Source organism: Lepidochelys kempii, chromosome 4 (genome assembly GCF_965140285.1).
Source record: "Lepidochelys kempii isolate rLepKem1 chromosome 4, rLepKem1.hap1, whole genome shotgun sequence".
Lineage (NCBI taxonomy): Eukaryota > Metazoa > Chordata > Testudines > Cheloniidae > Lepidochelys > Lepidochelys kempii.
In genome coordinates this window covers 95,278,472-95,294,508 of record NC_136383.1, presented here as the reverse complement: position 1 = coordinate 95,294,508, position 16,037 = coordinate 95,278,472, and positions in this window count along the sequence as shown.

The following is a 16,037-nucleotide window of genomic DNA, read 5'->3' as shown; positions in this document are numbered from 1 at the left end:
CTAGAAATATGAAATAAACAGTAACTCTTGAAAAATTTAAGCTAAATACTTTTTAGTTTTAGTATCTTAGCATTTTAAATGGTAGGATTTGTAGTAAGTCCATTAATCAAGAAGGTAGAAAAAGAAAATCTTCATCTAGATCCAGGAAAGCATCCCAGCTATCACATCAATTCTAAAATCATAATATAAATTGAAGCCAGCTATCTGGATTTGGGAAGCGTTTAGATTACCCAGCCAGAGCTAGAAACCAAAAATCCTAACTACATGGACAACAGTTGATCATTAATTAGAACTGAAGTCAACTATCTGGTGCTGGGGAAATGGCTAGGATATGAGCCAAAAGCATACAGTGAGATGTCCAAAATAGGTTCATAATAATTTATCACTAATTTGTGTTGAGATAAATTCAATCCAAGAAACCAAACATTGATAACACAATGAACATAGCCTGTGATGAAAAATTTAGCACCACCTCTGAAAGAAAGACTAACAGAAGTTCAGGATTTAACTGCATTTAAGACGTTGTTGTGATTGGAGCTCTAATGTTGAGATATTATTATTATTTATTTATTTTATTTATTATGTTAGTTAACATTTCTATTGTAGTAGAGCCTAAACATGACAACCAGGTTGGTCCCATTGTGCTAAGCATTGTCCAGGCATATAATAAATGACAGTCCATGCCCCAAAGAGCTTTCCTGTCTAAACGACAGGACACAATAAGTAGATGAGACAAACAAGCTGGTGGAGGCGCTAGGGGTAGGGGCAACAGGGTAACAAACATAAAAGGATGTGCCCCATGCATAGCTGTTCAAGACAGCAATGATCACAGCTTGCCACCTGCCTAGCCATGATCAGGCTGAACTTTACTGAATGCACTTGGGAAGAGGTGAGTTGGGAGGAAGGAGTTGGCGGGAAGCAGAGTGATGGTTTTTCAGATTGTCACTGGGAGTTTTTTATCACTTATAAGGGAGAAATGGGAGAAAGCACAAAAGTGATTCTTTGGAGAAGCGGCGACGTGGGAAATCAAAGCTGGCACCATTGGCAGAGTGAAGGTGGCAGTCAAACTTCCGATAAAAGAATAGGTTGAATAGGAAGGGTGAGGCTAAACTGTTGAGGGCCTCATAAATTAGTACAAGAAGATTGTGTTTGACACAATGGAAGAGGGAGAGCCATGGGGGGGCGGACTTGAAGAGGAAGATGACATAATCAGAGCAGTGAGCCAAAAAGATGATCTTAACAGCTGTGTTTTGATTGGACTTGAGTGGAGCAGGATTATAAACCTCAAGGCCAGAGAGGAGATTATGGCAGTCAAAGTGTGAGATAATCTTGGAGAAGAGTTTTGGCAGTGTGTGCAGAAAGAAAAGGTCAGATCTCGGACATGTTGTGCGGGAAGAATCAGCAAGATCTTGACATAGCCTGGATGTGTGGGACAAAGGAGGGGGCTGAGTCAAAGATAAAGCCAAGATTTTGGGTTTGAGAAGCAGGGAGGACAGTGGTGTTGACCACTGTTGGTATGGACCCTTTGTGGGGAAAGATCAGGAGGTTGGTTTTGACCATGTTGAGTGTTAGTTGATAGCTGGCCGTTCAGGAGATGTCAGAAAGATAAGCTGAAATTTTAGTTTGAATGGAGTGAGACAGCTCCAAGTCAGAGAGGCAGATTTTTGAGTCATCAGCAGAAAGATGGTATTCAGAACCATCATTGCAATGTAAACAGCCAGAGATTGAGGAAGACAGAGGTGGAGAGAGACGAGAAGGGGGCTGAGCACACAGCCCTGTGAGACCCCCACCAATAGAGGTAGAGACAAGGAGGGGGATTTCTTTGGGATTTGATTTATTTTTAATTTTTGGCAAAGGCAGATTGAGCCCAGAATAGGTTCTTGGTTGGATATATTTATTAGAAATAAAAACAAATAAATAAAACAATTCCCAATGTTTTTATCGAAAATAACACGAGAGTAGGCTGGAGATAGAGCCCTAGACTGAAGAATGAGTGATGACTATGGTGTATGTCAAAGGGTTTTCTGAAGCAAGAGCTTCCACAAGCAGCTAGCAACAGTGTCATGCTTTCACAGTGTGATTAGCTGAAGAAAACTTTGTTCTGGTGATGTAATGCTTGCAACTTGGGGTAGGTCTACACCGGAGGTGGGCAAACTACGGCCTGCAGGCCACATCCGGCCTGTGGAACCCTCCTGCCCGTCCCCTGAGCCCCGGCCCGGGAGGCTCGCTCCGGGCCCCTCCCCTGCTGTTCCCCCTCCCCCGCAACCTCAGCTCACTGCGCCGCCGCGTAATGCTGTGGGTGGCGGGGCTGCGAGCTCCTGGGGCAGTGCAGCTGCAGAGCCCGGCCTGACCCAATGCTCTGTGCTGCGCGGTAAGGGGGCAGGGAGCAGGGTGGGTTGGATAGAGGGCAGGGGAGTTCAAGGGGTTGTTCAGAGGGCGGGGGTGTGGATAGGGGTTGGGGCGGTCAGAGGGCGGGGAACAGGGGGGTTGAATGGGGGCAGGGGTTTCGTGGGGGCAGTCAGGAAGGGGGGGTTGGATGGGGTGGCGGGGGGCAGTCAGGGGACAGGGAGAAGGGGTGGATGGATGGGGCAGGGGTTCCGGGGGGGGTGTCAGGGAACGGGGGGGGGGTTGGATGGGGCAGAAGTTTGGGAGGGGGTGGATGGGAGGGGCGGGCCACACACCCCTCCCCAACCAGCCCTCCATAAAATTTTTGAAACCCAATGCGGCCCTCAGGCCAAAAAGTTTGCCCACCCCGTGGTCTATGCTGCAAATAAGTTCCATCCCCCCTGCAGCGACTCTCAGAGCCCAGGTCAACTGACTGGGGCTTGTGGGGCTAAAAAGAGTAGTGTAGCTATTCCCAGTGAGACTGGAGCCCAGTCTCTGAGACCCACTCCCCTCGCCAGGTTTCAGAGCCTGAGCACCAGCTTGAGTGGGAACACCTAGACTGCTAATTTTAGTCCCAAAGCGGGAGCCCCAGGAGCCTGAGTCAATTTACCTGGGCTCTGAGACTCGCTGCCATGGGTTTTGTTTTGCAGTGTAGATGTACCTTTGCTGTTCTGTGAGTGCAATTTCTAGGACAGAAATGGAATAAGCTCTCCTCGGTCTTTTTTGTGCAGTTTCAGCGAAGCCAAGTTGAATATGCTCTTATTACTTTAAATAAAACCCGTTGTTATTAACTTGCCTCTGGGCTCTTTGTTAATTCTTACTCCAAACACGGCAATGGTGACTCATATTATCACAAAGGCCCCAGCAGTCAACTGTTGTGTATTTAACCCTAAATTGTGATCAGCAAAAGGGACTCACAATGCTCTTTGAAACAATCTCTGTTGGTTAATCTTTTCCCAGCAGTAAACAAAGAATACAACAATATTCTCAAACTGAACAGTAGGTGGCCCTGTGCAGTTACTTTCCTTTGTGAGTTTATCTATAAACTATCTATTTGACCTTTGATGTAAAAGTACCACATCTGGCAAAAAATAAAAATGATCAGGTCTGAGACTATATTTGAAACACTATCAATTTCATATATATGTTTTAAGTCTATTTTAAATTTTATTATATCATAAATCCAGTTGCTTTTATAGGTCAGATCCCAGAAGAAATCCAAGCAAAAGAGATTGAAATGTAGATAAGCAAAAGAAAATTTCCTTATGCTGTCATATATAAAAATATTAAGTAATTTTTAGATGTCAAGTTATTAATTCCCTAAACACATGGATACACTGAGTCTATGTGAGTATTTTAAGTCAAACTGAAAACCTAAATATTTTAAGTCAACATTACTGCCTTCCAATAAAACTAATGTGTTCACCAAAACATTTTATGAGTCTATTCTTACTTCCTTAAAGATTTGGGCCTGTTCTGTGCTTATCCACCATGGGATGTAGTCGACACTTTCAAAGACCAGGCTCCTAAATATACTCAGCTCTTTTCTTACTTATGTGTGCATAACTCTCATAAACTTCACAATTGCACTGCATCTACTGTATGTGCAAATTTCATATACTTTAAATTATAAAGTGGTGGAATATGCATCTTTTGTTTTATGTTTTGTTTTTTCAGATGAATCCAGTGCTTATGAAAGATGCCATAGGGAGAGCCTGGGAGATTGCAGTCCCCTCGTTATCCATGGAGCAGTTCAAGCACAGGGAGCAGCAGACCAGATTTCATTATATCACCAGGCCAATGTAATTGAACTTTCTGGGTTCAGGACCAGATTCTGTGGTCAGCTACGTGCCCTTTGTGCTCCTCTGAAGCATAAAACCAGCCTGAGCCCCTTAAACTAAGTATTGTGTTAGGCCCTTTGAGCTAGATTCACAAGGGGCCTGTAGGTGCCTAACTGTCACTTATGCATCTAAATCCAACATTTTAGCACCACTGGCTTTCACAGAACCACCAGCTCAGCTGCTGCCTAATCCTGGAGGTGCCTAATGTACCTAGGGGCTGGGTTTTAAACTGTATTTAGGTGCCTAACTCCCATTAATTGCAATGGAAATTAGGTGCTTAAAGCTTAAATACCTTTACAAATCTGGGCCTAGGCCCCTAAGTTTCCACCAGTAAAGTCCCCAGATGCCTAAATTTCTGCTGCTGGGCATGTGCAAACCTACGTAAATCCTGACACTGGTGAGCTGCTCAGCACTTAATTCCCATGCCTAAGCCCCACTGGAATTCACAAACTAGCTGTTCCTCTGCCTATTTCTCCTGTGGGGCCTGATCCCATAGGTGTGCTCACAGCAGGTCTAATCTGTACAAATAGTAGTGATGGTACCTCTCCCTCTTTGTACCAGTAGCCCAGGGTTTAGTGCATTAACCTAGGATGATATGGGAGATCCAAGTTCAAGGATAAGTGCAGGGTCCTGCACTTAGGACAGAAGAATCCAATGCACCGCTACAGACTAGGGACCGAATGGCTAGGCAGCAGTTCTGCGGAAAAGGACCTAGGGGTGACAGTGGACAAGAAGCTGGATATGAGTCAGCAGTGTGCCCTTGTTGCCAAGAAGGCCAATGGCATTTTGGGATGTATAAGTAGGGGCATAGCCAGCAGATCGAGGGACGTGATCATTCCCCTCTATTCGACACTGGTGAGGCCTCATCTGGAGTACTGTGTCCAGTTTTGGGCCCCACACTACAAGAAGGATGTGGAAAAATTAGAGAGAGTCCAGCAAAGGGCAACAAAAATGATTAGGGGTCTGGAACACATGACTTATGAGGAGAGGCTGAGGGAACTGGGATTGTTTAGTCTGCAGAAGAGAAGAATGAGGGGGATTTGATAGCTGCTTTCAACTACCTGAGAGGTGGTTCCAAAGAGGATGGCCTAGACTATTCTCAGTGGTAGAAGATGACAGGACAAGGAGTAATGGTCTCAAGTTGCAGTGGGGGAGGTTTAGGTTGGATATTAGGAAAAACTTTTTCACTAGGAGGGTGGTGAAACACTGGAATGCGTTATTTAGGGAAGTGGTAGAATCTCCTTCCTTAGAAGTTTTTAAGGTCAGGCTTGACAAAGCCCTGGCTGGGATGATTTAATTGGGGATTGGTCCTGCTTTGAGCAGGGGGTTGGACTAGATGACCTCCTGAAGTCCCTTCCAACCCTGATATTCTATGATTCTATGAAATCCCCGCCACTGTCTGATTTACAGGTCTCCCACGTGAGTGTCCTAACAGCTGGGCTATAAAGTCAATCTCTTGCTCTCCTGCGGGCTTAATGACTAGTTAATTAGCCCCACGGCTATTGGCTATCAGGGGGGCATCAGCACAACTTTCTCCTCCTCAGTAGCCTTTTGAAGCCAGACTTTGGGAGGCCAGTTATTAAGCAGGTGGGAGGACTCAAGGCCTTTGGGGTTTATTCAGGGTGGGTATATCTACAGAGCTAGGCAGCAAGAAGCCCTTCTCCAGTGGGGAGAGACCCCAGATGGAGTGAGAAGACACCAGACTGAGTGAGCACAAGGGACTTTGGATCGTGTAGCAGTTAGTGAGGGAAGCAGGCTCTATGTTGAACTATTACTAGGTGGTACACTGAGAAACTAAAACCTCTCTAATAAAACTTTCCCCTTGAATAATTAACAGACCATAAACAAGTAAATCCTTTCCCACTCACAGTTAAAACCCAATCTAGTAATGGAGGTAGAAGACCAGCAGCTGACTAGCCAGGGTGGGCACTACCCAATTTATTGCACAGAGTGAACACAGTGTGATTGTTCACTTTGTGGCCAAGTGGTGTATGTATGCACCTGGTACAAGCATCCCCTGTCCATCAGAGCCCAGGTACAGCATCCTGAGGCCAGAATTGCTGAACTGGAAGAGCATAGACCAATTAAACTGTTTATAGATACTGTATAGGAACATTGTGGAGCAGGCCCTCCTCAGAACTGACTTCCCCGATCTTCCAGTTGAGGAAGCCAGTCTCATGGTGGAAGAGCACCAAGGGGGGATGGAGGGACATACCCCCTTAGATGGGACTCTCCTTCCAATTGAGCTAGTGGAGACTGACAGCTCCTCATGCACCAAAGAGACAGGTTGTGGTGGCAAGGGATTTATCATCAGGGATGCAGACAGTTGGGTATGTGGTGACTTTAAGAACTGCTTGTGACTTCACTGTCAGGTGAGAAAGTAGCAGATATCATGAAGACACCTATACAAACTTCTGATGAGTTCTGGAGGAAGATCTGTGGTCATGATATGCACTGATAGGAAAAAGGTAGTAGAAACTCGGTAGAAGGCTTACGTTCAGGGCCTGAGTGGTAGCGTTCTCTGAAATGCTTCAAGTTTCATGAACAGGTCCAGCTAGGCAGGGGGAACTTCAAAGTCTGATTGCGTGGTTGAGAAGTGCAAAGAAGAGGGATTTCAGTTTATTTGGCACCAGTGAACATTTTGGGGAAGGGGGAGCCTATTCAGAGGTTCCACATTTGTCAAAATGGAACGAGACTGCAGGAATATAAAATAAATAAGGTATCGGGTGAGTATTTAAACTAAGTGCGGGGAGGAAACAAGGAGCTGAGGAGCACATAAGTCGGTCAGAGATATCTGATTCATCAGTAACACAGTGGTATCTGCAAAAAGAAAAGGAGGACTTGTGGCACCTTAGAGACTAACAAATTTATTTGAGCATAAGCTTTCATGCATCCGATGAAATGAGCTGTAGCTCACGAAAGCTTATGCTCAAATAAATTTGTTAGTCTCTAAGGTGCCACAAGTACTCCTTTTCTTTTTGCGGATACAGACTAACACGGCTGCTACTCTGAAACAGAGGTATCTGTGTATCCAGTAAAGGGTAGGATGCAAATTACAACTGAACTAGAACAAGGAGAGGCTAAGAACACCGAGTTAAATAAATTCTGTAAAATTGGAAAGGTGTCAGATTAAGGATAAAAAAAACAACAGGCACTTAACCATATTTTTTATTCTTGACTATATACAAATGCAAGATGTTTAAAAATGAGATGGGGAACTAGATGGATGAGGACCTTGATATAATAGGCATTAAGAAACTCAATGCAATGACAAAAACAATGGGATACTGAGTTCTAAACTACACAGGACAGACAGACTAGGCTGAAGAGGTGGGGCAGTCGTGCTGTACCTAATGGATTCCGTAGACTCGAGTGAGCTAAAAACGGTGAGTGGAGAGGAGCACACAGTTGAACCTACATGGATACAATTCCCCATCTCTAAGACTGTAAATATACTAGCTTGGCTAACCTACCAGCCATTGGACCACAAAAAAGAAATGGAATGAACAATATAGGGAGAGCTCAAAGAGGCAGAAAAATCTAACAAAAGAAGATAGTAACTGTTCAAATGACACAACAGGACAAAGTTTAGAGAACCACTTTCTAACGACTCTAAGTGACTGCTTCTCAGAACAGCTAGTTCTAGAGCAAACAAGAGGCAAGACTATTCTTGACTTAGTCCTAAGTAACACACAGGAGCTAACTGTGGAATTGAATTGACAGTAGCTGAGCCACGAAGACACAAGGGCCACGTCTCTGGGGCAGCTACAGTACCAAAAAATGACAATGGAACTAAACTTTAGGTGCATGCATGCTACCTCGAAGGCTTGTACTTATTTTACTTTTCACTTCAGGGCCTTTTTGACTTAACTTCTCATTTCTCCCTTTCTAAAACTGCAGGGCAAAGAGACCACTAAGTCTGGGGAGGTCCTGACCCCATGCCTCAGCTCCCAGGGGGCCCCTCCTTGTGTCCCCAGGTTCCAGCCTCCCTGTTCCCAATGGGTCCCTCCCTGTTCCCCCAGGTCCTAGCCCCCCCATCTCCCAGGGGGCTCCGCCATGTGCCCTCAGGTCCCAGCCCCCCAGCTCCAGGATACCCCCCCCATAACCCTATGTCCCATCCCCCCTCCACCTCCCAGGGGGTCTCTCCCTTTTCCCTAGGTCCCAGGCCCCCCCCACTCCATGTGTTCCCCCAGATGCCAGTCCCCAACCCCCACTCCCAGAGGGCCCCTCAATGTGCCCCCAGGTCCTAGCCCCCAGCTCCAGGGGACCCCCTCCCAAGTCCTGGCCCCCCACCTCTCAGGGGGCCACTTCCTCTACCTGCAGTTCCCAGCCTCCCCAGCTCCTGGGCATCCTCTCCATGTGCCCCCACATCCTATCCCCCACTCCATGATCACCCAGCTCCCAGTAAGCCCCTCCCTGTGCCCCCATATTCCAGCCCTATCCTTGCCCACCTAGCTCCTTTTTCCCCAGGTCCCAGCCCCCCAACTTCCGGGTATCCTCTCCAACCCCCCAGCTCTCGGGGGGCCTCTCCCTCTGCCCCCAGGTCTGAGGCCCCCCCCACCTTCCTGGGGCCCCCTCCCTGTGCCCCCTGGTTCCAGCCTAAGTTCCCTCTACACTGTGTGGCCACACAGCTGTGCAGCAGCCTATGAAGGGCCACACAGGTGCTCAGGGCTGTGGCAGGGAGGCGCGAAGGCACCTATCCCATGGCTCCAGTTCTGTACCTCCTGCGGCCGGGAAGAGGTGGGGAGAGATTCTCTCCCCCCAGCCCAGGTGCTGCTGTGGTGAGAGAGGGCTGGGTAGCGTCCTCGCTCCCCACCAAGGCCCCAGGGCAGCCTGTACCCCAAACCCTTCATCCCAAGCCCTAGCCCAGAGCCAGCTGGCGCCCTCCCCGCCCCACACTCCAACTCTCTGCCTCAGCACTGAGACCCCTCCCACACGCTGAACCCCCTCATCCCCAGGCCCCAGACCAGAGCCCGAACCCCCAGCCAGAGCTCAACCCTCTGCCTCAGCCCTAAGCCCCCATCACACACTCCAAATCCCTCAGCCCCCATCCCCACCACACATCACCTCCATATTAGTGCACATAACAAAATTAATTCTGCACATGGATGGGAAAAATTAGAGGGAATATTGGCTCCCATCCCCATCCCCTAGGTTCCTGGGAGCCCTTCCCATTGTCCTCAGGCCCCAGTCCCCCTGCCCCACCTGCGGCCCCGTCCCTTTGCCCACAGGTCCCATCCCCTGATCTCCCAGGGTCCCCCTCCTTGCGCCCTCAGGACCCAGCCCTGCCAGCTTCCAGGGGGCCCCTCCCTTTGCCCCCAGGTCCCAGCCCCGCAGCGTCCGGTGGCCCCCCTCTCTGTGTTACCAGGTCTATCAGGGAAGACTGTCAAAAAACAGGGCAGTTGTTGCAAGCTAGTGGTGTGCCTATAATTAGCTTTCATCAAACCAGCGACAAATGTGACCTCTTGGATCACTATACCAGTCTTACCATGGAGTCACAGACAGTCCACTCAAACACACCAGTCTATCTTAAGACCCAGACTGACTGGACTTTGTGATAATAGGTCACTTAAGCCAAAAATCACACTACATCAGGTTGCTCTCAGTCCCAAGAGACCAGTCACTTACCCCAGCTCAATTGCTACTCTACAACTTACACCAAAGACAATGGTGGTAGCCAATTCTATAGTAAACTCACTAAACGTTTATTAGCTAAGAAAAGGAAGTGAGCATTATTGAGAGGTTAAAGCAGGTAAAATGTATGCACAAGCGCATCACAGTTTGTAATTCCAAATGGGCGCAGTGATGTAATAAACTGCCAGTTTCCCCAAAGTATTTCCAGGGTACCCAGAGTGTCTCTGGGTATCTCCGCTTTGCATCTGATACACTTTCCTGTAAGAGTCCAAACAGTCCCGCAATGAAGGATTTTTCCTTGAATCCTTACTTACAGCTGCTTCTCACAGAAAACCAGCTGACAGCGTCACTACCCACATGGGCTTTTCCTTTGATTACAGAGTGTGAGAAATCCATTTTGAGTCTCTGCCCTCCGATCAACACACACAATGACCACTTGCTTTGAAATTAGCTCTTTTCTGTTAGATTTCTTCATTGGCATTCTAGAAGGCTTCTTTCTCCTTTGATGGGTTCTTTAGTTATAGGGGTATACACAATGTATAATAGGATACAGATAAGGGAAAATTCAAGTAATGTCCCATTATTTTTCATGAAGTTTAAACACCAAATACACTTTGCTCTATACTAATACACAAGTGAATTGCTCTGGGGCATCGGAATGAGATGGCTCCTGGTCTGCCAGTGTCATGCCAGACATGGCCAACTCAAACTGCACATGACACAGTGTAGCTGCTGATAGAATCATAGAATCATAGAATATCAGGGTTGGAAGGGACCCCAGAAGGTCATCTAGTCCAACCCCCTGCTCAAAGCAGGACCAATTCCCAGTTAAATCATCCCAGCCAGGGCTTTGTCAAGCCTGACCTTAAAAACCTCTAAGGAAGGAGATTCTACCACCTCCCTAGGTAATGCATTCCAGTGTTTCACCACCCTCTTAGTGAAAAAGTTTTTCCTAATATCCAATCTAAACCTCCCCCACTGCAACTTGAGACCATTACTCCTCGTTCTGTCATCTGCTACCATTGAGAACAGTCTAGAGCCATCCTCTTTGGAACCCCCTTTCAGGTAGTTGAAAGCAGCGATCAAATCCCCCCTCATTCTTCTCTTCTGCAGGCTAAACAATCCCAGCTCCCTCAGCCTCTCCTCATAACTCATGTGTTCCAGTCCCCTAATCATTTTTGTTGCCCTTCGCTGGACTCTCTCCAATTTATCCACATCCTTCTTGAAGTGTGGGGCCCAAAACTGGACACAGTACTCCAGATGAGGCCTCACCAATGTCGAATAGAGGGGAACGATCACGTCCCTCCATCTGCTCGCTATGCCCCTACTTATACATCCCAAAATGCCATTGGCCTTCTTGGCAACAAGGGCACACTGCTGACTCATATCCAGCTTCTCGTCCACTGTCACCCCTAGGTCCTTTTCCGCAGAACTGCTGCCTAGCCATTCGGTCCCTAGTCTGTAGCTGTGCATTGGGTTCTTCCGTCCTAAGTGCAGGACCCTGCACTTATCCTTATTGAACCTCATCAGATTCCTTTTGGCCCAATCTTCCAATTGGTCTAGGTCCTTCTGTATCCTATCCCTCCCCTCCAGCGTATCTACCACTCCTCCCAGTTTAGTATCATCCGCAAATTTGCTGAGAGTGCAATCCACACCATCCTCCAGATCATTTATGAAGATATTGAATAAAACCGGCCCCAGGACCGACCCTTGGGGCACTCCACTTGATACCGGCTGCCAACTAGACATGGAGCCATTGATCACTACCCGTTGAGCCCGACAATCTAGCCAGCTTTCTACCCACCTTATAGTGCATTCATCCAGCCCATACTTCTTTAACTTGCTGACAAGAATACTATGGGAGACCGTGTCAAAAGCTTTGCTAAAGTCAAGAAACAATACATCCACTGCTTTCCCTTCATCCACAGAACCAGTAATCTCATCATAAAAGGCAATTAGATTAGTCAGGCATGACCTTCCCTTGGTGAATCCATGCTGGCTGTTCCTGATCACTTTCCTCTCATGCAAGTGCTTCAGGATTGATTCTTTGAGGACCTGCTCCATGATTTTTCCAGGGACTGAGGTGAGGCTGACTGGCCTGTAGTTCCCAGGATCTTCCTTCTTCCCTTTTTTAAAGATTGGCACTACATTAGCCTTTTTCCAGTCATCCGGGACTTCCCCGGTTCGCCACGAGTTTTCAAAGATAATGGCCAGTGGCTCTGCAATCACAGCCGCCAATTCCTTCAGCACTCTTGGATGCAACTCGTCCGGCCCCATGGACTTGTGCACGTCCAGCTTTTCTAAATAGTCCCTAACCGCCTCTATCTCCACAGAGGGCTGGCCATCTCTTCCGCATTTTGTGATGCCCAGCGCAGCAGTCTGGGAGCTGACCTTGTTAGTGAAAACAGAGGCAAAAAAAGCATTGAGTACATTAGCTTTTTCCACATCCTCTGTCACTAGGTTGCCTCCCTCATTCAGTAAGGGGCCCACACATTCCTTGGCTTTCTTCTTGTTGCCAACATACCTGAAGAAACCCTTCTTGTTACTCTTGACATCTCTGGCTAGCTGCAGCTCCAGGTGCGATTTGGCCCTCCTGATAACATTCCTACATGCCCGAGCAATATTTTTATACTCTTCCCTGGTCATATGTACAACCTTCCACTTCCTGTAAGCTTCTTTTTTATGTTTAAGATCCGCTAGGATTTCACCATTAAGCCAAGCTGGTCGCCTGCCATATTTACTATTCTTTCGACTCATCGGGATGGTTTGTCCCTGTAACCTCAACAGGGATTCCTTGAAATACAGCCAGCTCTCCTGGACTCCTTTCCCCTTCAAGTTAGTCCCCCAGGGGATCCTGGCCATCCGTTCCCTGAGGGAGTCGAAGTCTGCTTTCCTGAAGTCCAGGGTCCGTATCCTGCTGCTTACCTTTCTTCCCTGCGTCAGGATCCTGAACTCAACCAACTCATGGTCACTGCCTCCCAGATTCCCATCCACTTTTGCTTCCCCCACTAATTCTACCCGGTTTGTGAGCAGCAGGTCAAGAAAAGCGCCCCCCCTAGTTGGCTCCTCTAGCACTTGCGCCAGGAAATTGTCCCCTACGCTTTCCAAAAACTTCCTGGATTGTCTATGCACCGCTGTATTGCTCTCCCAGCAGATATCAGGAAAATTAAAGTCACCCATGATGTCCCTACATAGACTGGAGCATCTGGTGCAAGGCCACACGTACAGACTGGTGGGATCACATCGTCATACAGACTTGGGATGACCAGCAGTGGGTCTTCAACTTTTCATAAAGAAGGCTACATTTCTGGACCTTTGTGAGCAGCTTGCCCTGACCCTCTGATGTAAAGACAGGCATAAGGCCACCCTTGCCAGCCCAGAAGTGGGTTGCTGCAACTGTCTGGAAGCTGATTACCCCAGAATGATACAGGTCTGTTGCCAACCAGTTTGGTTTTAGGAAGTCAACCCTGGGTAAAGTGGTGGCAGAGGTTTCTGAGGCAACCAGGCATGTGGTTTACCCTAAAGTGGAGGACATACAAGATATACCTGAAGTAATTGCTGGCTGTGAGAGAATGGGATTTCCTAACGGTGCTGGGACCATTGATAGGACTCACGTGCCTAGAGTTTGCCCTCCCCAAGGAGCACAAGTAGATAAACTGCAATGGGTGCTACTCCATTGATATGCAGGCCTTTGTGGACCACAGAGGTCAATTTATGAATGTCAACATGAGCTGCATGGGGACAGTTCATGATGCCAGGGTTTCTCAACAGTCAGGAGTCTACATTCATGGACAGGCTGGGACACCATCCCCACCAAACGACATTGTCAGAAATGGAGTTACTATCCATGGTGGCAGTGATGTACTAAACATAGAATCATAGAATATCAGGGTTGGAAGGGACCTCAGGAGGTCATCAAGTCCAACCCCCTGCTCAAAGCAGGACCAATCCCCAATTAAATCATCCCAGCCAGGGCTTTGTCAAGCCTGACCTTAAAAACTTCTAAGGAAGGAGATTCTACTACCTCCCTAGGTAAAGCATTCCAGTGTTTCACCACCCTCCTAGTGAAAAAGTTTTTCCTAATATCCAACCTAAACCTCCCCCACTGCAACTTGAGACCATTACTCCTTGTCCTGCCCTCTTCTACCACTGAGAATAGTCTAGAACCATCCTCTCTGGAACCACCGCTCAGGTAGTTGAAAGCAGCTATCAAATCCCCCCTCATTCTTCTCTTCTGCAGATTAAACAATCCCAGTTCCCTCAGCCTCTCCTCATAAGTCATGTGTTCCAGACCCCTAATCATTTTTGTTGCCCTTCGCTGGACTCTCTCCAATTTATCCACATCCTTCTTGTAGTGTGGGGCCCAAAACTGGACACAGTACTCCAGATGAGGCCTCATCAATGCCGAATAGAGGGGGACGATCACGTCCCTCGATCCGCTCGCTATGCCCCTACTTATACATCCCAAAAAGCCATTGGCCTTCTTGGCAACAAGGGCACACTGCTGACTCATATCCAGCTTCTCGTCCACTGTCACCCCTAGGTCCTTTTCCGCAGAACTGCTGCCTAGCCATTCGGTCCCTAGTCTGTAGCTGTGCATTGGGTTCTTCCGTCCTAAGTGCAGGACCCTGCACTTATCCTTATTGAACCTCATCAGATTTCTTTTGGCCCAATCCTCCAATTTGTCTAGGTCCCTCTGTATCCTATTCCTGCCCTCCAGCGTATCTACCACTCCTCCTAGTTTAGTATCATCCGCAAATTTGCTGAGAGTGCAATCCACACCATCCTCCAGATCATTTATGAAGATATTGAACAAAACCGGCCCCAGGACCAACCCCTGGGGCACTCCACTTGACACCGGCTGCCAACTAGAAATGGAGCCATTGATCACTACCCGTTGAGTCCGACAATCTAGCCAACTTTCTACACATCTTATAGTGCATTCATCCAGCCCATACTTCTTTAACTTGCTGACAAGAATACTGTGGGAGTATGTCATCTTATGGCATGGTACCTGGCCCCCTGCTGTCTTTTCCCTTCATTTCCTGTTTGCTGTGCACTCGGTGCTGGGGGTGGAGGCATCCTCAAGAGAGGGGTAAATATAAAGGGCTACACGAGGGAACGTTGTCCTGCCCAGGCATTCATGAGGCCTGACTGCATGGGCCACCCAGCCGTGGAGTCTTCCAAGCTGCTTCTGGACTGCAGCACAGGGTAACGTGCAGGGGACTCAGGCCATGGTGTGCGTGATGCCACTACTCTGAGTGGCTGATATCACTAGTGACCGCAAAACAGTTCTTTCTGCCAAGCTCTGTCCTTCTGCCCTAGGCACTATTCCTGTTCCAGGAACTCCCAAGCAAGTGCCTGCTCCCGCACTGCAACCCCGTCCTCGAGCTGCGTAGCCAGCCTGAGCCTTTCCTCTTGCCTCGCCCGTGCCTCTTCTCTAGCTGTAAGTCCCTCTGTCTTTGGTACTGGACCTATGTGTTGGCCCTCTCCAGCACTGCAAATCTAAGTTCATCATGGACACACTTCCTCTTAGAACAGCACGTGAAGGTTTGTTGGCCCATGTTTGTGCTGCGGTGTGGGCAAGCTGTGGAGGTGCTGCAGCCAGTACAGATCAAGGGGCCTGGAACAGGACAAGACAGAGGGTCATTGTCTCAGATAGCTCGCTGCAGGAGCAGTGAAAAATACTTGTGGAATTTCGAGGACATAAAATGTTACTTTTCCAAACTGAACTTAAGTATGTTGTGTGAGGACGCGTCAGTCCACAGAAGCTCCCTGGACACAGCCAGGGTTGACCACACCAAAAGAGGTGCAGAGACAATGAATGGTAAGTTAAAAATTCAGAGCTGTTTTTTGTTTTCTAAACATTGCAGAACTGCTTGGCGTTGGGAACAGTGCCATCAGTGACTGTGCTACAAAAGGTTTTTCTATCATTTCAGGCCTTTCACATTGTGGAGGGCATAACAGTTCTTGTGCTGCCTGACTGGCAAAGGGAGACGTTATTCCAAACTTCCCGGGGGAAACCTGAAGTGTAAGTATGCCAACGCATGGCCTGCCTTTAACTGAAATGGACTAGATTAGCTAATGGAACACATTTCCCCTTCCCCCTCCCTCAGTTCACTGTTTCCAGGCAGCTCGTTACACCGCTGAGTGGTTACAGAGCAACATACTTACAGG